Source organism: Podarcis muralis, chromosome Z (assembly GCF_964188315.1).
Source record: "Podarcis muralis chromosome Z, rPodMur119.hap1.1, whole genome shotgun sequence".
NCBI lineage: Eukaryota > Metazoa > Chordata > Lepidosauria > Squamata > Lacertidae > Podarcis > Podarcis muralis.
Window position 1 is genome coordinate 2,820,625 of NC_135673.1, and position 26,368 is coordinate 2,846,992.

At 48.1% G+C, this 26,368-nt stretch overlaps 1 protein-coding gene and 1 pseudogene across 11 annotated transcripts in view; both read right to left on the minus strand.

Annotated features, from left to right (window-relative positions):
• Positions 1-26,368, minus strand: part of DAB2IP (DAB2 interacting protein) — a 314,536-nt gene that overhangs the window by 149,560 nt on the left and 138,608 nt on the right. The gene's annotated exons all lie outside the window — the stretch shown is intronic.
• LOC114589084 (inositol-trisphosphate 3-kinase C pseudogene) lies at positions 14,712-18,323 on the minus strand (annotated as a pseudogene).

A 26,368-nucleotide genomic window follows, 5' to 3' on the forward strand; every position in this document is an offset into this window, starting at 1 on the left:
ACCTCATGAGAAGAGAAGACTCCCTAGAAAAGACCCTGATGTTGGGAAAGATGGAGGGCACAAGGAGAAGGGGACGACAGAGGAAGAGATGGTGGGACAGTGTTCTCGAAGCTACCAGCATGAGTTTGACCAAACTGCGGGAGGCAGTGGAAGACAGGAGTGCCTGGTGTGCTCTGGTCCAGGGGGTCACGAAGAGTCGGACACCACTAAACGACTAAACAACAACAAACAACATCTTCCAGCATTTAGCTTCCTTGGATGTCCATGAGTTCTAGTGTTATAAGAAAGGGAGGGAAAGTTTTCTCTACCCGCTTCCCCCATGCCATGTATCAGTTTATGTTGCCTCTTACTCGCCTTTTTGGCTAAACTCAAAAGCTTTCATCCTGTGCTAAGATAGACCCCAGGGGCAAGATAGTTCCACTCTTTGCACCCAAAGACAATCACAGCTAACGCCTGCTTTTCATGTTAACCAGATATTATCTCAGTTGTGCAAGACTCCAATTTCCCCCCTGTCTCTGCAGTAGTTTGAACCACAGGAGTCCTAACGGGTGTGCTTCTGCACTCCAGTCTTGCCACAGCAACCCACCAAGGCCTCATGTTTAGGTTGCATTTCTCTTCTCCACCCTGCCCCCCCCTTTTGTGTTCCTGATTCCAAACAATGCCTCCCACCCCTCCAATTTTGCAATAGAGATTGTTGTTCCTCTTGGTTCTGCAAATTATGGGCTATAAAGAATTAACGACCGATTATAAATCAATTTACTGTGCTGAGGAAAAGAGAGAGGGAGGGAGGGAGGGAGAGGGAGGGGGCTTTGTTGTGGGGCTTCTTTTCAAAAGAAAAGTAATTAGTTTTGTTCACATTTTATTCTTCAGGAAATTAGAGAAGAATTGGAGAGAGTTTAATTTTGTCCACCGAAAGGACGGATTTGAAACACATGTACACACACAACAGGTACACATTCATGTCCACACATAAGATGCGCACAGCACTTTGCAATAGAGATGCACAGAATAATTCAGGCTGATCAACGCTGCAGATTAACTAAGGGCCTTATTCTTCAAGATGTGAGAAACCAGAGGAAAATTCTCTGCACCTAGACAGCTAAAGTGTAGCCAAGAAGGCAAAAGTTAGATTCTTCTGTTCCAAAACTAGCTATCTGTGGACAAGGACGTACAAGGAGACACAAATGTCTTGGGAAACAGACCTGAACACACAACCTCCTGGAAATGGATCTGCTGAAAGCCAGCCTTTCCCTTTTTGATGCCAATGCAGAAATGCCGGCAAAACAACTCCATCCACACTTCTGAAGCGACTCCTTCCTTCCATAAGAACTCTTCATTCAAACAAACAACAGATTCAGGTCACCAGTTTGCATCCAAGTCTGCTGGATGGAGGCTGAGCAAGGCCCCCTGCTGGTCAGTTGCTCAGTCATCTGTGCAAATTTAATTGGTCTCTTATCTTGCTCTGGTCATCTTAGAAGAAGAGTTTGTACAAGCTGCTCCCTTCCCCCCATCCCCTTTCCTTTTCCCCAACACTCCACTATGTCCCCCAGCGTTTTTATACTATGGATTTCCCTTCCAGCAATAAAGCTCCTGGCACATTTGCAAAGCTAAGCAGGGTCCGGCGTGGTTTCGAATTAGACGGGGGAAGCGTGTTGAGATTCCAGCATTGGGGGAGGTTGGGCCGGATGACTCTCAGGGTTCCCCCAACTCTACAGTTCTATGATTTTAATACCAGCTGGCCCTGGAAAACCTGCACATACTGCCATATCCACATATCACCCACACATCCAGGCTGCCATATTCACCCCTCTTGCAGCTACCTACTGCAGCTCCTGCCTGCTCCTCAACCACCCCTCTCCCTGCTGCTGCTACTGCCAGCAGTGGAATCATGGATGATCTGGCCACATTGCCTAGGGGTGGTGGGAGTTATAGGCCCCTATGAAGAAAGGCTGCAGCACTTCAGACTTTTTTAGTTTGGAGGAAAAGCAAGCAAGAGGTGACAGACAGGTGTTTATAAGATTATGCATGGCATGGAGAGAGTTGAGAAGTTCCCCCCTTTTCTCTCCTAACACTAGAACTGGTGGGCAACCAAAGAAGCTGAATGTTGGAAGATGCAGGACAGCTAAAAGAAAGTACTCCTGGTTAAACTGTGAAACTCACTGCCACAGGAGGCAATGATGACCACCAATTTGGATGCCATTAAAGTCAAGTCAAGTAACCTTTATTGGCATCACATAAGAACATTCAGAATACATTCAGAATAGATAGGCGAATCACAGTCTTTCTGCCTATCCCAGCTGCATGGGAGTATGCCGTTGTCAAGAAGAGGGTAACCTGAGCTCCTGTCACTGCAGCTGCAGTAGGAGTTGATAATGAGTTTTTAAGCCGGTCCCTTTCAGTGCCAGATTTACGTATAAGCTAAACAAGCTACAGCTTAGGGCCCCACTCTCTTGCCCCCCCCCATTTCACTATTAATATACTTCTTCTTAATTATATTTCAGTCCAACAATTACTTTGATATGTGCAAATGGCTTGAGATACCTATTAGGTCCATAAATTACCATATAGCATATATTCAACACACAAAATGTAGCGACCATTTATTGTTGACAAAGGACAGCTGGACATATAAAGGGCCCCATTACCTTCAGTAGCTCAGGGCCTCATCAAACCTAAATCCGACCCTAGTCCCTTTCTGCCTAGAGGAGCAGAATGGTTGATCTCCCAGCAAGTTAAAAGCTCCTGGTTAAACTGTGAAACTCACTGCCACAGGAGGCAATGATGGCCACCAATTTGGATGCCATTAAAGTCAAGTCAAGTAACCTTTATTGGCATCACATAAGAACATTCAGAATACATTCAGAATAGATAGGCCAGTGCGATCTCGTCACCACACCAATGGCACAGTCACCTGCTAAAAGGCAGAAGAGGCGAGCAATCCACCTCATCTCTGCGGGTTTCCAGCAAGGGCAGGATCCTGTAGCATGCTTTGGCAACAAAAAATCAAATAGAGGAACTTAGCTACTGTCTAGGTGAGCTCCTGGTCTCTCCCCTGTAGTAAGAAGTGCATATCCTCCGTTTCTGGTTTCCATGTTGGAATACATAGATGGTCTAGAAATTGTTGGCGGAGATCACCATACATTTTACATTTAAGGGCCATGTGAGCTAGAGTTTCCACCAGGTGGGCATCGCATGGGCAGATCCTGTCTCCTTCTGCCAAACCCGCAAACCTACCCCAAATGCCATTATAAAAGAGGATTGGACAAATTCCTGGAGGAGGAGCGCTGTCAGTGGCTCCTCGCCACAGTGGCTCTGCTCTGCCTCCATGGTTGGAGAAAGCAACGCTTCTGAAAACCAGTTGCTGGAAGAAGCCACTGGAGGGGAGAAGAGGGCTCTTGTTCTTAGGTCCTGCGTGTGAGTTTTCCATTGAGACACCCAGTTAGTCACTGTGAGAGCAGGACGCTGAACTAGGTGGGTTCCCTTTGACCCGATCTAGCAGGGCTCTTTTCATGTTCTGCTCTGGTCAGACCTCACCTGGAGTACTGTGTCCAGTTCTGGGCACCACAGTTCAAGAAGGACACTGACAAACTGGAACGTGTCCGGAGGAGGGCAACCAAAATGGTCAAAGGTCTGGAAACGATGCCTTATGAGGAACGGCTAAGGGAGCTGGGCATGTTTAGCCTGGAGAAGAGGAGGTTAAGGGGTGATATGATAGCCATGTTCAAATATATAAAAGGATGTCATATAGAGGAGGAGAAAGGTTGTTTTCTGCTGCTCCAGAGAAGTGGACACGGAGCAATGGATCCAAACTATAAGAAAGAAGATTCCACCTAAACATTAGGAAGAACTTCCTGACAGTAAGAGCTGTTCGACAGTGGAATTTGCTGCCAAGGAGTGTGGTGGAGTCTCCTTCTTTGGAGGTCTTTAAGCAGAGGCTTGACAACCATATGTCAGGAGTGCTCTGATGGTGTTTCCTGCTTGGCAGGGGGTTGGACTCAATGGCCCTTGTGGTCTATTCCAACTCTATGATTCTATGATTCTATGATTCTGTGTGTTCATGAGCTGGAGTCCAACAACATATGGAATGCAAAAGCAGGGCTTGCCATCTCTAGAGTTACAACTCTCCAGGAAATAGAATGGTCAGGCCACTGTGGTGTAGCGGTTAAGAATGTCACAATAGGACCTGAGAGACCAGGGTTTGAATCCCCACTCAGCCACAAAAACTCACAGGATAACCCTCTATTTCAGAGGCTTCTACTCTGCAGCCTCTTATAGCTGTTTTATCTGTGAGTCTTTTAGTTCTTATGCTCTTACAGTTGTTTTAACTGCGTGTCTTTGCTGGGTTTTTTTTAGCTCTTATCTGTTTTAATTATTAGTTTTTTGTCCATCCACTATCTGTGTTTAAACTTGTATTTTATTCGGATGTTTTATGCCTGTTTCCTTGTCCTCATTTGCCCTAACAATTATCGGTCAAAAAATCCTAACTGCTATTTTATCTATATGATTTTTTAATCCTGGTCTGTGACCGTAATAAAGTTCATTCATTCACGGGGTAACCCTGGGGGGCGAATCACAGTCTTTCTGCCTATCCCAGCTGCATGGGAGTGTCGTTGTCAAGAAGAGAGTAACCTGAGCTCCTGTCACTGCAGCTGCAGTAGGAGTTGATAATGAGTTTTTAAGCCGGTCCCTTTCAGCGCCAGATTTACGTATAAGCTAAACAAGCTCTAGCTTAGGGCCCCACTCTCTTGCCCCCCCATTTCACTATTAATATACTTCTTCTTAATTGTATTTCAGTCCAACAATTACTTTGATAAAATACATATTTTGTTATGTGCAAACGGCTTGAGATACCTATTAGGTCCATAAATTACCATATAGCATATATTCAACACACAAAAATAGTGACCATTTGTTGTTGACAAAGGACAGCTGGACATATAAAGGGCCCCATTACCTTCAGTAGCTCAGGGCCTCATCAAACCTAAATCCGGCCCTGGTCCCTTTCTGCCTAGAGGAGCAGAATGGTTGATCTCCCAGCAAGTTAAAAGCTGAAACTGCAGATATATTCTCTGAATTATAATGCAGAATGCAGAAAGAAAAGGGGAGAGAGATGGCCCAGCCCTGGGAAAGACAGCGAGCGGAAATCAAACAGCCAAGTCTCATCTGCATTGCAGGCCCTGCTGTGTGTTCACTGTCCCCTCTGCCACCACAGTAACATCAAGATGCTCTCACACTGCACAAGGATTGAATGGGGTGCCAAAGTTATCAAGACTTTGGGACAAATGAGTGGAAGAGAGGAGAAGGCAGAGCAACAGGAGATATCTGATCACAAAAACTGCCTCTGAGCATATGCAGAAAGGCTTTCACTTTTGTTCCAACTGAAGCATCCAAGAGCAGCCTCCCCACAAGTCACTTAACAAACTAAGGACTTTGTTCCAAAGTTGAACACATCAGGAAACTATTTATTGCCCTAATCTGGATTCAAAGGGTTGGTCAATCAGCTGACCATTCTCCCAGTTCAGGAAGTTTGGATCTTGAAGGGAGTTGTTGCTTCAGCAGCTCAGTTGGTGAGATTATGTTGAGATGGGGGCTCCACACCTTCAGTCAGGCCCCGATCCAGCTAGCGCTTCCATGCACTTTCCCTCTCCTCAGGTAGATGACCAGTTTGGTGGCCCTGAATCTCCTGCCTGCCTGCCCTTCTCTTCTGAAGCTGATGGGGGTGAATGGGTGGCCTCTAGTCTTGCAACAGAAATGTATGGATCCAAAGGCTATTCAGGATCAGCCGGGGGTTTGGAAATCTGCTGGGTGAATCAGCTCTCTCTACTCTGGGAAGATCCCAGGTGCTAAGTTTGAACAGAACTGAACCCTAATACCTTGCAAACAAATGTGCTGATTAAAACCCCTTCAAAATAAGTCTGTGGCATAGCTTGGAATGGATGTTGTTTGGGTTATTCTGATGCCATGGCAAAGTGAGTGTGTTAGGAAAAAACCTCTCCCTCTCTGAGCTGCTGCCAGAATTATTATTTTGTCAGAATTGAGGGGGGGGGGGAGGCATGGATAGAACACCATCCTTGAGAGAACACATAACTAAAATCTGGAACATAGTATACATGGTTAAAGCTTACCAGAGAGGGCAGACTACAAGATAGTGTCTGTATTGAGAAACTGAGTCTTTATTTATCAAAAATATTGATATACTGTATTGTAGAACAATATCGCAACAGTTTGCAACAGTGTAAAACCATAAAACCATAAAGTAAAATCATAACAAATTAACACGTCAAAAGCAAAAGAATTTAAAATAAACATCAACAGACCATTGTGGAGGAAGCACTCTTAATTGCCTGCAAAGGCCTGGTGGTATGGAAAAATTTCAGTGGCCATTTAACACTTGGCATAGAAGGTGCCTGCTGAATCCCTAGTGGCAGAGAGTTCCACAGGCCTGGGCCACTGAGACTAAAGTCTTGGTTTCTTATTGTTGTCAAATAAGGTGCCTGCTGAATCTCTAGTGGCAGAGTGTTCCACAGGCCTGGACCACTGAGACTAAAGTCTTGGTTTCTTATTGTTGTCAAATAAGCTATGCCAACTTGGGGATAGTTCTGGGGATCTCTTTCTACTTTTATTTGACATTTGTTATCATAACTTGTGATGTTACAAATAAATATATGTGGGAGTTTTCTAAAGGAAAAATCCCCTTCCAAATTCTGATGTATTATTATTATTAGTAGTAATAGTAGTAGTAATTTAGTTATACTCTGCCTTTTTCCCTGACAGGAACTTAAGGTGGCTTATAGATAAAACAGGAACAGCTTAAAAATAGAAGAAGAAAAAGATCATTAAAAAACTATTAAGCACTAATAGAATTAAAACTATATATAAATATAAAATATCTATTTAAAATATACAGATAATTACAATGAAAACAGCATGGCACGATTCCTTTCATTAAAACTAGTTTGTTACCAAAAGCCTGTTGCGATAACAAAGGTTTGCACCTGCCGGTGGAAAGACAGCAAGGACAGATGGATTAAATGAGATGGCCTTGTTGGTGTTCCTCCCTCCGAAGGTTCTTCAGCACCTGCAAAACTGAGGCTTCCTCGCCTTGGGCACGTGCCCAGTCTGCCTACTGGTTTATCCGGCTGCCCCTGTGTTGTAAATTAAGTGTTGCCTTCCAAGGATACTCTGATTGTTCCGGTTCAGGGGGCATCCGGCCAGCCGATCAAGAGAAGCTGGTCCTCCTTTGTCTGGAAATGTCACCATCCATTATGAAAAACGATGCTCACCATGCACCTGTGCACCTGCGCACCTGCCTCTCGGCCCAGAAAAGACACAACCATGGAACACAACTGTATTTCCTAGAGCTACTGTTGTGGAGATTGCTCCCCTTGTTTAACCAGATGGTTTTTTTGAGAGTGAGAGGGGTGGCAGCGGAGAGAGAGAGAGATGCCTTTGGCTCCCATTATTTTACAACCCATCATTCCATGAAAAACCTGGCATGATCTTGCCCTGTTTTTGTGACAGGGCACATCTCTCTTTATCTTCTTAGGAACAGACAGGGGATTTCCTGAGAAGGAAATCTAGTGAAAACAAGAGGTATGTGTTCTACCCACCCACCCAAACCACACAACATCCCCGGAGTCCTGCAAAACTATCCTAAACTTGAAATGCTCCCTCAGTGATCCAGAAATCTTCCTGCACCTTCCTTCTGCAGTTCACCCACAAAGAAGGGGTGATGAAAGGAAAAGAGCCCCAGATGGAGCTTGCTTGTAGGAAGAGGGGCTTGGGACTTACTGGGGAAGTGGTGGCACGCAAGGCAAGGAAGAACACTGGACAACTCCCAATGGGCCCTGCTGTCTCAGCTTTGGATAATGTTGTCTCAGCAAAGGACCACAGTCACCTGAAGGCTGGAGGAGGCTGCCAGGGAGTTGTCTACAAACCCTAGAACAGGGGTAGGCAACCTAAGGCCCAGGGGCTGGATCTGGCCCAATTGCCTTCTAAATCTGGCCCATGGACGGTCCGGGAATCAATGTGTTTTTACATGAGTAGAATGTGTCCTTCTATTTAAAATGCATCTCTGATTAGTTGTGAATAAAATGTGAATATTTTTATGGTAAAAGTAAGTGTGATAAAAAAAATGGTTAGAAATTATGATATTGTAAACTGCTATAGATGAGGTAAAATGAAAATCAGATAGGGGGGAACTTGGGGAAGCCCACCTAATAATGTTTAGAAAAAATAAGGGTAAGACAAGAATTTGTTTGTATTCTTTGTTTTTCTGTTTGTGTTGTTTATTTGTGCTATAAAATGAATAATTTTGGGAAGAAAAAATAAAAAATAAAAATATGCATCTCTGGGTTATTTGTGGGGCATAGGAATTTGTTCATTTTCTTTTCCAAAATATAGTCTGGCCCACCACATGGTCTGAGGGGCGGTGGACCAGCCCACGGCTGTAAAAGGTTGCTGACCCCTGCCCTAGAATAACAGAATTGTAGAGTTGGAAGGGACCCAAATGATCATCTAGTCCAACCCCGGGCAATGCAGGAATCGCAGCTCATCAAGCAGCACCCCTTCAAAAGGCCTGTTGCTGAATCTGCAGCCGTGTGGCTAAGCAGCCAAAGATGTTCCAAGGGAGTTGGCCCCAGAGTCAGAAGGTGATGGGAGAGCCATGGTGGTGTACCAAGAGCTCTTCCTCCCCTGAGTGTGAGTAGCCTGAATCTGAGCCCTCCATAGGGCAGGAGATATAGGTCAAGGGACAGAGTAGGCAGTGGTTCATAGAATCAAGAAACTGTAGAGGAGCTGTGGGCTAACAATGGCCAAGGAGGAAAAGAGGGGATCACTCTATAGGGAACCTCAGCTCAGTGGGTGGGGCTGCGGAGAGAAGGGGCTGTGTGGAGAACACAGGAAAAGCCTGCTGGAAAAGACCAATGGCCCATCAAGTCCAGCATCCTGGAGGAATCTCATTATTACCCTGCCTCTGAATGTGGAGGTAGAACATAGCCATCATGGTTAGTGTCCATCAACAGCACTCTCCTCCTCCATGATTTTGTCCACTGCTGCTTTAAAGCCATCTAGATTGGTGGCCATCACTGCCTCCCATGGGAGCAAATTCCATGTGCTGCATGAAGGACCCTCTTCTGCAGGAAACTGAAGGAAGGATCCATGGGGCGGGGGGATACAGAGCTGGCAAAACGAATGGGGCAAAGAGGAAAGCAGGCAAGAGGGAACCCACAGACAGGGCCTGGGTGTAGTAGCAGGAAGGCAAGGGCAGGTAACTGGGTTGGGGGCGCAGCCACAGGAGAGGGCTAATTTTGAACACCAATCTGGAAGCACCAGCCATCTGATCACGAGGCTACAGGTTGCTGGCATTAATCCATGTTGGAACAAGAGCCCCTTGCACCAAGGACAGCAGGGGATTCATTATGCCGGGTGCCAGAGCGTTATGCAAAGCGCTTGGTAATTGCCACACAATGGCAAGCATCTTACACAGGGATCCCTGCACCCCGGAGGGGAAAGAAGTCGAAAGGCTTACAAGCAGAGAGGCATGTAATCTCTTGCGTACAGCATGGGGGTTGCCTGCCACTCAACTGCGCAGAGGCTCACTAAGACCCAGAGACAGCTTCCTAAGAACCAACAGGAAATGAGGGAGGGAGTCAGCGAAGGCTGGGATGAATGGCGGAAGGAGGGACTCTGAAAGGAAAATGGGGTGGCGTGGGGTGCTGCGAGCACTTGTCCAAAGCCCAAGGCGAGTGTTGAACTCAAATGCCCAAAGGTCAGGATTTTGTGAGTCATGCAAAGTATGAAAGCACTGACCTACTCCTTCTCTCTTTTTTAAAAAGGCTAAAGTTTCTAGTTCGTTATGGTTGAGTCGCCCACCAGGGACTGGCAGGATGCTGGGGATTGCGTGGCGGAGGCCATGGGGCCAGAAGCTGACTCAGGGGAAGGTGATTTATGGGGTTTTGTGCCTCCTGCAAGGGCTGAAAGAAGGGGAACAGTCTGCGCAGGAGAAGAGGTGGGGTCAGGGCACAAGGTGTGGGGCAGGAGGAAGGGCCTGGGCGTGCAGAGATGCCAGGAGCAGAGAAATAGATGGTGGCTGAGAGGGGTGGCCTAGCAGAATCCCCCCTTTCCCTCAGGACCTATTCAGTCACCAGAAGTGTGTGTGTGTGCATTTTCTTATTATTTATTATTTATTATTTATTATTTATTATTTATTATTTATTATTTATTATTTATTATTTATTATTTATTATTTATTATTTATTTATTATTTATTAGACAAGAGTGCCTGGCGTGCTCTGGTCCATGGGGTCACGAAGAGTCGGACACGACTAAACAACAACAACAACAATTATTTATTATTCAATTTATTATTCTGTGCCCTTTAGGAGCTGCTGTTTAAGTGTGCGCTTTGTCAAGGCGCATTCTGGAAAGTAGTAGGAATCAGATGGGCAAGGGTGAGTGCTGGCAAAGGAAAGCTGCATCGCCATCAGGAATGTTCCTTCCCATAAGTCAGAACTCCCCACACCCAAACTGGGCAGAATGGCTGAGGTATCACCTTAGTTGGAGGTCAGCCAACAAAAAGGATCAAGTCTGCCCTGAGCTGCCATATGCACGCACCAATATCTTAGGACAGAAGACAGACACTTCCAGACTCCAAGTCCCTCCTTCCCTGGCTTTGGGCATACTAGATGGGGGCTGATGGGGGTTGTAGTCCAACAAGGCCTGCAGGGCACCATGCTTGCCATCCATCCCTGTTACGCAGTGAAGATGGTAAGTAGAAGCTTGTTGCAAAGTCTGGGGGTTGGTTTAATACCTGGGTTGTTAACTCTGAAGGGGGTAGGCATGTCTTTGTTCTACAGCCATCATCCGTAGACAGACATTGTCACAACAGACTGTGATCCCTGCTGTGGCAGGAGTGTTTGTTGCACAGTGTGGGTTTGTCAAGAAGACAAACAGGAATCTAGATGTCACCAGGATCTAAACAAGCCCTCCCTGCTAGCATCTAATCCTTCGGGAATAAGGCCAAACAAGACCGGACAGATATAGTCACCGAAGTGTTGAAGGAATGGGTTTCCCAAACCCAAAACTGACCGTGCAGGCATTTTTAAACTGCACCAAAATCCCCATTTCTCCTTAGCTAAAATGCATAAACTTTAGCCGTTGAGCAAATGCAAAACAAGAACACAGCTCTCTCCCTTATCAGTTTGATGGCAAGACTGGCCTTGACTTTACCAGTAGAACAGACACAGACATATCTTATGTCCTGGCCACAAATGACGCAGAGACCCAAGTCTGGGACTAACGACAGAGCATGTTCTTGGAAGTAGTGACCTTTTGCTCCAAGATAGGAGTAGGAACAGGAATATCCTTTTATGGTCAGGAGTGCAGGAAGGAAATCCCTTTTATGGTTGAGATTACCAGAGCAGGAACATATGTGATGTCAACCTGCATACATAGGCTGACGTGGTTGGGCTCCTTGGGGAGGAGTGAGAGGGTGCCTGGAGGATATCAATACTGCATGAAACTTGTCATTTCTTTGTACTTGCTGTGGACTCACCACGCAGGTGCGTTCTGCTATCCGGAGAGCAGAATAAACTCTTTCTTTGAACCAACCTCGGTGTCATTTTGACTTCCTTCCTCCTGTCCCAGAGCAACGCAGACCCAATTGGTGAACTCCAATAAGGCTACAGTGTGAGATGCCAGGGAGCTAGTTATCATAAAACATGCAAAAAACAAAAAACAACCCACAAACCCCCCCAGCCTTTGCTGACTGCTAGCCGTGGTTATGTGAATGGAGCCTCCATGCCTAGGGGCAGTCTACCTCTGTGTATCAGCTCTGTATTGGAGTGGGCAGGGGGCAAATATTGGGGGAGTGGGGGTTAATAGCCAGTTTGGATATTGGTTTGTGTGTTGGACTAGGGGAGACCAGGGTTCAACCCCCCCCCCCAACTCAGCCATAAAACACACCTTCTGGAACAGTCACCTGCATCTCAGCCTAACCTGCTTCACAGGGTTGCTGTAGGGATTATACAGGATGGGGGAAGAACCATGTAAGCCCCCTTGAGCAAAAAGTAGGAGGCATCTGGGCTGGCTAAGACGGAAAGCAGGAGGGCCATTTCATCCAGCAAGCTGACCAAAAGATAAATCTGTGGTGTCTGGGACACTGGCTCTACCCATTCTGGCGCTGCTCAAGGGACTAGTCCTCATGAAACCAGACCTTTTGCAGCAACTCCATAAACTTCTGCATTCCTCAAAGGGCAGAGCCACATACTCAAACGTTTGCAAGAGCAAATATCAGAGAGATGGGACATGAAATTAAAGCTTCTCCCTCTTCTTTTCTATGAGTTCCTGTGTGTGTGTGTGTGTGTAACCCACTACCACCACTTCACGGTTTATTAGTTTTGTGCTTTCGGTAGGAGACGCCTTCCCTTGTCGCAATGTCTCATCAAATTACGGCCAACAACATGGGGGGAGTCATCTGCATCCGTGATGCGAGGCTACATTTTTGCAATTAAGCAGGACAGCCAAACAATGGCTTTCCTAGCATAGGGAAAGGTCAGGGATGGCAGCTATCTGTTTCGTGGCTAATTGCAAGACACAGAGAGCCAATTATAGCAGCGCCATTTGCATATAGCTGCTCGGGGCAGACTTGATCCTTTCTGTTGGACGCCTTCCAACTGAGGTGATGCCTCAGACATTTTGCCCAGTTTGGGTGTGTGGGGGGGGGGGAGAGTCTGGCATCACTTGATTTAATTTTAAGCTGCTGGGAAACTGGGCATCAGGGAGGGAACAAATGTAAAGGAACAAATACATTTTGGAAACCAACTTCTCAAAGGCAGGGTCTTTCAGCAACCACAGCTCCAAGAAGGAGATAGAGCCGCACCTCCTGTGTCCCTCTATGTTGGCAGGCAGCAAAGTCTACTTCCTCTCCTCCAAGGAAACGCCTCTGCTGCCAGAACCTGATGGTTGCTCCACGGACCCCGTGAGGGATCAAGGAAAGATATCCTCAGCTGGAAACCTCATTAACTCCAAGGAACCAATGGCTACTGATGGCATCAGCTCTCTAAATGGCCAGGAGGAAGCACTCAGGGAGTGGAATTTCTGGTTAGTGATTAGCTAGTCATAGAACGGGACGCGGGTGGTGCTGTGGGTTAAACCACAGAGCCTAGGACTTGCTGATCAGAAGGTCAGCGGTTCAAATCCCTGCGGCGGGGTGAGCGCCCGTTGCTCGGTCCCTGCTCCTGCCAACCTAGCAGTTCGAAAGCATGTCAAAGTGCAAGTAGATAAATACGGTATTTTTCGCCCTATAGGACGCACTTTTCCCCCTCCAAAAATTAAGGGGAAATGTGTGTGCGTCCTATGGGGTGAAAGCAGGCTTTTGCTGAAGCTTGGAGAGCGAGAGGGGTCAGTGCGCACCGACCCCTCTCGCTCTCCAGGCTTGAGGAAGCTATCAGCAAGCCTGGGGAGCCCATGGGAGTTCCCGCAGGGCTCCCTAGGCTGCGGATAGCAGCTTGCTGCCCGGAGCGCAGGGCGCGCTGAAGCAGAGCGCCCCGCGCTTCGGGCAGATATCCGCAGCCTAGGGAGCCCTGCAGGAGTTCCCGCGGCTGGGGGAAAAATAATTTCCCCCCCTTTATCTCCCCCCAAAAAACCTAGGTGCATCCTATGGGCGGGTGCGTCCTATAGGGTGAAAAGTACGGTAGGTACCGCTCCGGCAAGAAGGTAAATGGCGTTTCCGTGCGCAGCTCTGGTTCGCCAGAAGCAGCTTAGTCATGCTGGCCACATGACCCGGAAGCTGTACGCCGGCTCCCTCGGCCAATAAAGCGAGATGAGCGCCACAACCCCAGAGTCGGTAACGACTGGACCTAATGGTCAGGGGTCCCTTGACCTTTACCTTAGTCATAGAACCATATAACTGTAGAATGGAAAGGGACCATCAAGGGCCATCTAGTCCAGCTCCCTGCAATGCAGGAATCCCTGACAGATGGCCACCCAACCTCTATTTAGAAACTTCAAATAAAGGAGAGTCAACCACTTTCCTTAGTAGTCTGTTCCACTGTCAAACAGCTCTTGCCACCAGAAAGTTCTTCCTAATGTTTAATCCTGCTGTAGAACTCAAGTTGCTCCAGGACCTTGCTGAAACAACTTGGATGCCTGGCCTCAGCTATGGGAGCACTGTCTATGGTCTTGAACTCAGACCTGGGTATCTCTCCAAGGTGCTGACTTTTGCCTTTGCTGGCCTCACTGGAATTGCTGACCTCCCATTGCTACAGTAGGTCAATGCCTCTCCTTGCTGGTGGGTACCTTAGTGGAACATCTTGCTGTGTGCCTATCACACCAATGCTGAAGGAAATGCATGCAATTAGCTGTGAGCTAATTGACTTCTAATGCTTTGAACATCTTAGGGCTATGCTACCCGAGAGAGCACCCCAACAGACCCTTTGCTGAGGCCATCTGAGAAGGCCCTTTCAATCATGCCACATCTATAAGAGATATTGTGGAGATTTGAAGGAAGACCTTTGTGCAATGGCCCTGTTAGATAATTTCTTTTATCTGTTTCATGAAATTTACACATTGCTTGATTGTAAAAACAAACAAATAAACGAACGAATGAAAACCTCAAAGTAGTTTGCCAGAGAATCAAGCATTAAAATTATTTATAACAGTTAAAAACTATTTAAATCATTCCAAAAAAAATAAAATCATTGCTGGGGAACTGATTAAAACACACACCAACCTTTATTAAATTTTTACACCACCTTTCACCTGAAGATCATAGGGCAATTCACAACAAAAGCTTACAAAATGAGGACACAAAATACATAATGAAACAAAAATAAAGACTAATGAATAATACCCACCCCCCACAAACACTTCTGCAGGTCTTCTGCTGATTAGTAAAAATTATAGGCACTGATCCTTAGTATGCAACGCTTTATAGTTTATGCTTTATAATGTGCTGGTTTTCTTTCCAAACTGCCTTGTAATTTTCAGCAGTGAAAGGCTGCCTCAACACAATTTTAAGTAAATAAAAAAATGTTGTGTGCCCGCTTCTGCTGCCCTTCCTGGCAAGGTCTCAGGGTGATGGTCCAAAGGCATCGGAGACCACCACTTTGCTGAAGCTAAGCAGGTCTGGGACTGGTAAGTGGGGAACCACACGTACCCCACCTTTAGTTCCAAGGTGGAAGAAAGGAGGAGAAGGCTAATGTATGGCAATGTAAACAATTTAATAAAAGATTCTGCCAGTGGCAACAGGGCACAGATTGGACCATGTACGCCGAGTGCAAAGCCTCTGTGTATATTCAAGGCTATGAATGGACACAAGCCGCTACGGCTGTGCTCTGCCTCCCAAAGTCAGAGGCTGCAATGCTTCTGAATGCCAGTTGCCAGAAGCTACAGGAGGGGAGAAACTCTTGTGCTCAGGACCTCCTTGCAGGTTTCGGGGGGGGGGGGCATCTGTGAGAACAGGGTGCTGGACCAGATGGCCATTCGCCCAGTCCAGCATTTGGTTCTCTCTCTTCTTTGGTTCTCAGCGTATTCATTTTGAGAAGAAATGTTTTGGAACGAAGTTGTGGATCTCCCCCCCCCCCCTTGTAATTCTTTATGTCCCTTAAAAAAAGAAAAACTTTTTTACATATAAAAACACATGCATTCAAATACAGAAATACATATAAAACCACATACATATACAGAAATACATATAAAACCACATACATATACAGAAATACAAATACAGAAATATAAAACACAAATACAGAAATATAAAACACATATAAAAACACATATTCAAATACAGAAACACATACATTCAAATACAGAGGAGCGGCTCCCTTCTCTAGCAGGATGAAGGACAGCCACAATCCCCTCCCAACCACCATTAAAAAAACCCACCCACACCCACATACCCTGCTGGTTTCTGCTTGTTAAAACTAACCTAAATTCAGCACCCAAAAAATAGGCAGCCTGGCCCTGCCAAAGCAATTGGGGGGGGCAGTGGAACTCCACCATTTATTTCTGCAGCGATTGGGGAAGGTGTTCTCCCCCCAACCCCTTTGGTGCATCAGTTTGTAAAACCAACAAACTGCTCCTGTCTGCCTTGGCAGAGTTATCTGGGCGCCAGGAAAGTTAACAGTCAAAGCAGAGGGAACAAGTTTCTCTTTACTCCCCAAACCCTGAAGAGAAACGCAAGTATTTCGCTTGACTGAGGCCTCCAGGCTGTGGCTCAGCCAGTCTCTCCCGACCGCTTTCCAGTCTCTCCCGACATTTGGGAAATGGGCACAGCCAGCACTGTGGTTCAAAGTCTTGACCCTAAACCGGGCACCCCAATAATCCCACATCCCAAACTCAGTTCTAACGCCCCTGGTGAGCTCTCTGTCTTGGCCCATGGAAGTCTTTACTGTCCACCACGTGCAGGACAGCAATCAGGGGGGGTTTCCACCACATCTGTCACGCCAATAAATAAACTTAGCGGGGCAAAAACCAGCTGGCCCCTTCCAAAAGGCCCCTGGTGTTCTTCCAGTTCCTCCACGGGCCCTGTATCCGCCTGGTTCCAGTAGCATATCTGGCTGAATAAATTAAACAGCAGAGTCCCGGGGGGCCAAGGCAGCCCCCGTCTCGACGTGTCGGCTGCATCTTCCTGGCTCACTCCTTCAACATCTTCTCCCAGATGGCGATGAGGTTGTCCAGGCCCCAGAGGTATCCGTCCTCGCGGTTGCCTTCCTGCCAGGGCAGGCGGTGAGTCAGAGTTTGCTTCTCGGGCAGCGGCACCGTCTTGCCAAAGTCGATCATCCACACCCGCGCCAGACCCGTCTGGTCGTGGACGAAAAGAAGAGAGCTGCCCACTACCTCGTGTGTCTTGAAGAACTCAGACTGTTCGAGCGCCAGCCTGACTTCCTGCAGTCGCTCCAGGTAGCTGGTCAGGACTTTCCTGTCTCTGCCCACAAAGTCCCAGAAGCCTTGGGTCACCTCCTCCGGCTGGCGGGTCTTCTTGAAGCTGGTGTTGAAGGTGCCGTCCGCTTTCTTGATGCCTTCGATGCGGAAGCCCAGCGTGGTGGTGGAGCTGAGGGTCTCCCTCCACTGCATGTAGCGGGGCTTCAGGATGGCGCTCTGCGCATGCTCTTCCGCAGTGGGAGCCGCCGGGTCCACGGCCACCATCTTGTCGTACAGGTCTTTGCGCGGACAGGGCTGCTGCCTCGCCTTCTCCAGCTCCTCCTCCAGGTACGTCCTGACTCCCATCTTGCAGTCCATGATGGAGGGCTTGTCAAAGCCGGACAGCAGGTCCTCCATCTGGATGTAGGTCTCCCCATCGCGCTCCACCACCCCATAATAGGCCGGGACGTAGGGCTGCAGCGCGTCGCAGGCCAGGCGCTCCAGGCATTGCTGCTCGCCGGGGCAGTACTTCTTCAGGATGCGGCCAAAACCCCCGGCTCTGAAGTTGCCTGCATGGCCGGCCAGTTGGACCCAGGGGCAGCGCATGCGAAGAGAAACCACACAGGGCGAACATTGCACCATGTACCCCAGGTTCTTCCAGGGCTTGTTCTGGACGTCTCCGGAGCCGACGGGACCTCCGCTGCCGCTGGGACCGGGACAAGGGGGCGCGGCCGGCCCGGCAGGGGCCGAGGGCGTCGGGGGTGCCGTGGGCATCGCGCGCTCCGTCCCTCCGGCCGCGGTGCTGCTGCGCCCGAGCTGCCCGGCTGGCTCCGCCGTCTGCGCTCCGCCGTCTGCGCTCCGCCCCGGGAGGTGGAGCCGCCGCCCTGGGCGCGCCCCGCGGGAGGAGCGAAGGTGTGCATCTTGTATTACAATCCCACAGTCAGAGCAGAAGCATTCTCCACACGCGCGCGCGCGCGCGCGCGCGCACACACACACACACACACACACACACACACACAGCAATTGCTGCAGGCCTCTGGAAAGTTGGCCGCTTTTGTTCATGCAAGCACAGTTCCTGCAGACATGCTTCTGCTTACAAATGAGACCCACTGACTGCATTTTGCCTCCAAGGCTGTCCTGGTTTATTTCCTTGGCACAGGCGGCAGCACTGGCGGAGGGTGGCTGTGTACTGCCAGAGGGGTGCCTTGTTAAAAACCTGTCTCCGACTCCGAGCTCACAATGGGGAAAATCTGTGTTCCCAGAAGCCTTTGCTTCTGTGACTCGAAAATGATCCAAGTGTGTGTGAAGTAGAGGCAAATTGCCATCTGATTATATTGTCCAATAACTGTCTGCAGAAGGCGGCATGCGGGCTTCATGCAAAGTCAGCCAATGCGGCACGTGGTTCACTGAGCTGGAGGCAGCTCCCCAGCCACACCTTGTGGCCTGCACACGACAGCAATGCCCGCTCCCCCCCCCATTTCTTGTCCTGCTCCCCCCGCCCCCACCAGCAGCCAAAGCAGGCACCAAAACCTAGAACATTCAGCAATCGGGGCTGCATTGTGCTCAATGAGCCACAGGCTTGATTTTATCATAATGGGACAGGAGAATGGGAAGCTTGTGCTCACGGCCTAGGACCCTCGTACCTACGGGACCGCCTCTCCCGGTCTGCCCCACGGAGGACCTTAAGGTCCATAAATAGCAACACCCTACCTAAGGTCCCGGGCCCTAAGGAAGTCAGATTAGCCTCAACCAGAGCCAGGGCCTTTTCAGCACTGGCCCCGGCCTGGTGGAACGCTCTGCCTCATGAGACCAGGGCCCTGCAGGATCTGATTTCTTTCAGCAGAGCCTGTAAGACAGAGTTGTTCCGCCTGGCCTTTGGCTTGGAATCAACTTGACCCCCCCCCCCTTTCCTTTTCCCTTTCTCTTTCTGTGATGGAACTCCTATTTGGGGACTTCCCTGGCTTTTTTCTGGCCCATGTAGCACCAGTCTGGATAGCTGGCCTTGGTGAAGACTTGATGTTTTCATCCCCAAAAAGTTTTTGATTTGAGTTTCTACTGAAATGAGGCTGCATTTTAATGTTGTACTTAATCTTGTTTTTAAGTTGTATTTTAACCAGTTGTTTTTATACCTGGTGTTAGCCGCCCTGAGCCCGGTCTTGGCTGGGGAGGGTGGGGTATAAATAAAACTTATTATTATTATGATGATGAACTCCAGAAAATGAGCTAGCTCTTCCGGGTGAACTTTGCCTCTTCTGCAAAGCCAGTGATGCTAAACAATTCCCTAGATCTTAATAAGGAAGATGTAAGTCCTATAGGTCCATCAGGTCCAGAGTGGCCTGGCTCCAGGAAGCCAACAAACAAAACATAGAGGCAGCATCCCTCTTCCCTGCACCCCCAGCACCATCTGGTCCTCAAGGGTAGACTGCCACTTCACATGGATGTTCCATTCCTGACTACCATATAATGATGATGATGATGATGATGATGATGATGATGATAATAATAATAATAATAATAATAATAATATAAGTAGAACCCTGCTAGGCCAAGCCAAAGGGCTCTCCAGTCCAGCCTCCTCTGTGCCTCCCTCAATGCCCAATAAATATAACTTCAACAGCCAGTAGGTGTTTGTGTACGTGTGTGATATGGTGCCTCTGAACACAGCAATTCAATCTAGCTACCATTTCCAAAGAGCCATCAGGAGACCTCTCTCCCTCCAGCAATATGCCTCATTCTCATTTTAATGCCAGCTCACCCAATGCCTATTTTAGACTGTAAGCTCCTTGGGCTCAGGGACAGAGGTCATTTATTAATTAAGATATTTCTATACCACGCTTCACCAGAAATGGTCACAAGGCAGTTTACACACACACACACACACACACACACACACACACACACACACACATATATATATATATATAATTTTAGGGGTAAAGACAAAACCAACATATTAAAATAGATTATGTAAGTACTCAACTCATCAGTCTCTTCTGCAGAACCCTGTATTGTGCCCTCCGTTCACTGCAGGAACCACCGGCAGAGTCTTCTGCACTGATCTTAACACAAAGGCACCTATGTAAAGCTTCAGCTATACAGTAGGCTCAACAGCAACTGCAGTTATTATTACTGCTATTATTGCAATGGATTTCTAAAGCACCAGTCTCAAGGTGGTTTACACACAGGATAATTTAAAACAGTTCAATGCCGGAAAACGACCAGTGCATTTAACCCTAACAAGTGCACACTTGTGAAAAAGACACACTCAGCTGGAAAAGCCTGTTGGAACTGAGAAGACCTTCTTCAACTGTTTCTGGAAAGTGCAGACAGTGGGCGCCTGGGGAACCTCAAACAGGAATGCCATTCCACAGAACAGGGGCGGATGCACTAAAAGCCCTGCTCTGAGTTACTGTGGATAATGATGATTATGTTTGTCCCTGAGGTATAATTGGGCATTCAGTGTTCTTAGATTTAATGCAAACCAGAGAGCCAATCTCTTACTTGGAAGGAAATCCCACTCCACACGGTGAACCTTGCTTCGAAGTAAACATGCCTTAGGCTGCCACTGCAAATTGCAAGGCAGCTATGCAGACAGCATTGCTTGACTGACATTCCTTCTCAACAAGGAGTAGCCATCTTTCCAAATAAGGCTGGGTAGGACCCCTGCCCACAGTTCCCAGGATTCTTTGCGGGCAACCATGACAGTCAAACTGGCACAACAAAACCAAATAAATGCCAATATATCCTACCTGAGTCACATTGTTTTCGCCCTTTGACAGCCTCAAAAGAGGATGGGCAATGAGGTTTTGTATCATATTTACATTTCATTTGTTCATTAGCTCAGGGTGGGGCAATTAATGGCTTTTAAAGCATTAAATATAACTGACTTTCAGCCCATAACAATTATGGAAGCTCTAGACATAGAGAGACAGCAGGCCATTTCCAGACGTTTCCTCACACCAAGCTGCTTGCTTGACAATCACCTTTTAAGACAGTCATTAATTAGAGACCAGTAATTAAGCTCCCTGGTTTGAGAAGTGTTACATTAAAAGCGGCAGATCTGCAGATGCCTCAACAAGGTGAAAGGAATACAGGTGTGATGGGGACAGGAAGCAACCTTCAGGGTGCCCTTGAATCTTCCACACGTGCCTCCCCCCCCCCCCAAGGCCACCCTTTCTCTTTTTGGCCTAAGGGCTCAGGCACTTTAAGAACTGATAGATTACCCCTCCAAACATTTCCCCATCTACCTTTGGCTTGGCTGCTTACTTTTGCTTTTAAAAAAATGGGTTGCTCAAGACTGCATGCAAATCCCACACACTGATCTGAACGCTATTCTCTTTAATCCCATGTACGCAGCAGCTGATTTTGGTTACTCAGTGGGGAGAAAGTGCAATCTGCCCATGCTCAGGAGGCACACAGTTCTTTGCAATTGCCTGTTCATTTGCAGAGCTAATCCCTTTAAGTTCAAAGGTCTGGTAGTCTGACTAAGTACAGTGGAACCTCTACCTGCGACCATAATCCGTTCTGGAGGTCTGTCCGGAGGTCGAAACGGGTCACTGGGAGAGGTGCCATTGTGCACAGGCACGGGCAGCAATTGCTTGCTTCTGTGCATGTATGAACGGCAATTGCCGCTTCTGCACATGCGCAAACGGTGATCGCCGCTCCTGCGAATGAGTGAATGGTGGCAAACCTGCTGGGTACTTCTGGGTTTGCTGTGGACGTTGGGCGAAATGGACGCAAGCAGAGGCGGACAGAAGAAGAGGTTTGAGGCATGTGTCCTGTCCCTTTGGATACAGCTGACACACACCCAAACACAGAAGTGGGGTCATTGCTAAGTCCTCAAAAGCCTAGGTGGGGCACAGATCCAGTGCACAAATTCCCATGTGCTAATTTAAACATTGGGACATGGGTGGCGCTGTGGGTTAAACCACATAGCCTAGGGCTTGCCAATCAGAAGGTCGGCAGTTTGAATCCCCATGACGGGGTGAGCTCCCGTTGCTCAGTGCCTGCTCCTGCCAACCTAGCAGTTCGAAAGCACATCAAAGTGCAAGTAGATAAATAGGTACCGCTCCGGCGGGAAGGTAAACGGCATTTCCGTGCGCTGCTCTGGTTCGCCAGAAGCGGCTTAGTCATGCTGGCCACATGACCCAGAAAGCTGTCTGCGGACAAATGCCGGCTCCCTTGGCCAGTAAAGCAAGATGAGCCCCGCAACCCCAGAGTTGGACCTAATAGTCAGGGGTCCCTTTACCTTTAAAAATAAAAAATAAATAAAAAATAAGATAGCTGCTTATTTCCTTGACATCTGATGAGAAGGCATTCCACAGGGCGGGACCTACACCTTCACACCTGTCTCTCTCATCCTCCTACCCCTTGCTTTTTGGCTGAGCTGCTTCAGGCACCTTGGATCACGGTTTCCATGTTAGCTGAGCCCTGCTGTCACCTGGGAAGGCCAAACAGATTAAGCCCCAATCCCTCCAGCCAGTGTTTAGAGAGGAACACAGCAGAGCGGCTTTGAAGTGAAGGTTTGTTTAGGGAACACCATAATGTAAGAAGAAGAACTGATTGTCCCATACGGTTTGTTTATCTCGCATAGCCTTCACCAGCCTGATGCTCATCCGCAAAGCATAAGCTGGCAAGGTCAGTCCTTGTTCATCCAGGCAGATGAAGCTTATGAAGGTGAAAGAGCCATTAGCTGGATCAGGCCAATATGCTATCTAGTCCTGTTCTCACAGTGGCTGACTAGATGCTTGTGGGAAACCAGCAGGCAGGATCCTTGCACAAGAGCAGGTCTCCTCTCCTGTGGTTTCCTGCATCTGGTATTCAGAAGCCTCGCTGCCTCTTGACCACAGAGACACAGCGCAGTAACTGTGGCTCGTCTCCTCCTCCTCCATGGATTTGTCCAAACCTCCATCAAGGCTCTCCAAATTGGTGGCCATCATTGCCTCCTATTGGGAAGCTGGTGGCGCTGTGGGTTAAACCACAGAGCCTAGGACTTGCCGATCAGAAGGTCGGCGGTTCAAATCCCCGTGACGGGGTGAGCTCCCATTGCTCGGTCCCTGCTCCTGCCAACCTAGCAGCTCGAAAGCACGTCAAAGTGCAAGTAGATAAATAGGTACCGCTCCGGCGGGAAGGTAAACGGCGTTTCCGTGCGCTGCTCTGGTTCACCAGAAGTGGCTTAGTCATGCTGGCCACATGACCCGGAAGCTGTACACCAGTTCCCTCGGCCAAGAAAGCGAGATGAGCGCCGCAACCCCAGAGTCATCCGCAACTGGACCAAATTGGCATGGTTCTCTTTACCTTTACCTAATTTAAACATTGTAGATGCAAATTTACATATGCATCTGCAGGGGCACAACTGGACTCCTTTCTCTGCCCCAGCTGCAACAAAACACGTCTCCCACATATCGTTCTCCACAACCACAGCAGGTGCTGTAATCTTCCAACAGTTTGACTTCACCTGCAAAGCTGCACTCCTCCATGGTCTCCCAAGACAGATGGATGCCAGCTAGATGCAAATTTAGATTGTGACCAAATCTAAATTTGGGTGGTTGGTTGGGGTCTCGCTGCGCCAGCAGGCAGCATGTTAGAATTCCTGCTCCATGATTGCAGTCATGGGATTTTTGTCTATCCCATGACGGGACCTACTCGAGTGTAGGCTGAGCTCCTGACACAGCATGCCCATCAGCCCTGGAAGTAGAAGAACATCAGATGACCCCTGCTGGATCAGGCCAGTGGCTCGTCTAGTCCATCATCCAGCAACCAAGCACTGCTACCTCTGGCCATGGAGGCAGAGCATAGCCATTTTGGCTAATAACAACTGACAGCCTTATCCTACATGAAAAAGTGTTTTAGAAGAAAACAACAGGAAGGGGACTTCTGGTTTCTGCAGGTGGCGGAAAGGAGCACGAGTCCAATCGTCTGACGGACTTGAGTCCCGCGGAGAAACAGGGGGAAGCACCAAGGCAAGGCGCACCCCCCAAAAAGCCCTGAGAGGGTGCTCAGGGTGTCGAGAGGTCCAGCAGATGACAAAAGGGCTCTCCTGCAACCCCAAAACTCCTTTTGTGCTGGAAAGTATGGGGGGGGGAAGCGGCGATCGAGCCTGCGGTCATGGCAGTATTGCAACTCCGCGGGAGTGAAGCGTCAGCACAAGCCTGAAGAAGAGGTCTTCCAAAAATTACTACTAAGCTGATGGAAAGGTAAAGAAGATTTACTTTCGAAATTACCGTATTTTTCGCTCTATAGGATGGCACTTTCCCCCCTCCAAAAATGAAGGGGAAATGTGTGTGCGTCCTATGGAGCAAATGCAGGCTTCAGGCAGCTATCCACAAGCCTTCGGAGCACTCCGAAGGCTTGCGGACAGCAGCCTGCAGCCTGAAGCCCGGTGAGCGCAGCGCCAACTCCCGTTGCGCTTGCCAGGCTTCAGACAGCCATCCGCAAGCCTTCTGAGTGCGATGGGAGTTCCCGCTGCTCTTGGAAGGCTTGCGGATAGCTGCCTGTTCTGGGTGCTGGGGTCAGGGGAAGCTTGGGCTCCCCCCCCCCCAGCCTCCAGTCCCGCAAGCTCCGGGAGCGGCGGCGAGATTGCACGCAATCTTGCAGCCGCTCCTGGACCTGGGAGGGGGGGGGAAGTCTTTATTTCCCCCCTAAAAACTAGGTGCGCCCTATGGTCCGGTGCGCCGTATGGAGTGAAAAATACAGTAATTAGGTGGGATTCGGCACCAGATGGAGGAGTAAAAAGGAAGTCCATCCCCATCTTATTGGTAACTATCACTGTATGGAAACAATTTTCAAGTGAAAAGGTTAGTGTGGTGTAGTGGTTAAGAGCAGTAGTCTCGTAATCTGGTGAACCGGGTTCGCTTCCCCGCTCCTCCACATGCAGCTGCTGGGTGACCTTGGGCCAGTCACACTTCTCTGAAGTCTCTCAGCCCCACTCACCCCACAGAGTGTTTGTTGTGGGGGAGGAAGGGAAAGGAGATTGTTGGCCGCTTTGAGACTCCTTTGGGTAGTGATAAAGCGGGATATCAAATCCAAACTCCTCCTCCTCCTCCTCCTCCTCTTCTTCTACTACTACTAAATCTTTCTTTATGATACTTATGGATACTGTCTGCTGATGGGGAAGTTGGAGTAAAAACAACTGAAACCCATTCTTTATTGCTTTTTATTGGAGTTACTGACTTATCAGATTTACAGTTGTGGACTTGACTTTGAACTACAGCCCTTGGTGAATTCGAACCAAGCAGTGAAAACCTGGAACAAACTTATTCTGCACTCTATTGGGGGAATGTATGGAATTATATATCTGGGTTGCAGTGACTTATAGAAGTCTGAACTTGTTTTTCTAAAGACAAACTGTAACTCTAAAGTGGAAGTGAAAAAAGCAAGAGGCTGGAATTTTGGAAGGACTGTATCTGTTGGAAACCCCTTCAAAGGAGGAAATCAAAAGGATTTTTAACTGCTTGCAATCTCTCACATCATTCTGAGACATTTTAAGAAAATAGGTCTAATAAGAAGCAAGTACTCTCCCCTGGATAATTAAGCTGAATTCTTTTTGGACATACCACTCTTTGTTTTCTTTTTAAAGTAAATATCTGTAAAATCTAAAATTAATTTGAAACATGGACTTTATGTTAAATTGTATAAATGTACTAGGTAATAAGGGAAGCGGGTGGTGCTGTGGGTTAAACCACAGAGCCTAGGACTTGCCGATCAGAAGGACGGTGGTTCGAATCCCTGCGACGGGCTGAGCCCGTTGCTCGGTTCCTGCTCCTGCCAACCTAGCAGTTTGAAAGCACATCAAAGTGCAAGTGCAATAGGTACCGCTCTGGTGGGAAGGTAAATGGCGTTTCCGTGCGCTGCTCTGGTTCGCCAGAAGCGGCTTAGTCATGCTGGCCACATGACCCGGAAGCTGTCTGCGGACAAATGCCGGCTCCCTCAGCCTATAGAGAGAGATGAGCACACAACCCCAGAGTCGGTCATGACTGGACCTAATGGTCAGGGGTCCTTTACTAGGTAATACAGCTGGAGGGGAAAGGGTTAGGAGGGTGGGGAAGTACAGGAAAAGTTGTTTACTGAGAAAGTGCTGCTTGATGACCTTTGATGACTTTAAGTTCAGACAGAAGGGTCTCCGAACAGGACATAAGAACCCATTTTGAATGGGTGGAGCTTTTTTTCAGAATTGAAAAGACAGCTGATAAAAGAGATGAAGGAAAATTTAGAAAATCCAACAGACAAATTACTAGTTCGAATGGATAAAAATACTAAAATCATGACAGAACTGATTATTAAGATAGAACCATCGACAAAGGAAAGAGAAGCGGAATAGGTGGCCATGCAAGGATCTGATATGAAGAAAGAGCAGGAGATGTCTAGCGCAGTGTTTCCCAACCTTTTTTGGGCAAAGGCACACTTGTGTCATGAAAAAAATCTCGAAGCACACCACCATGCCAGATGGGGAAAGGTCACTTTTTACTTATGTAAAAAAAAATAAAAAAATAGTAACAGCATAGAA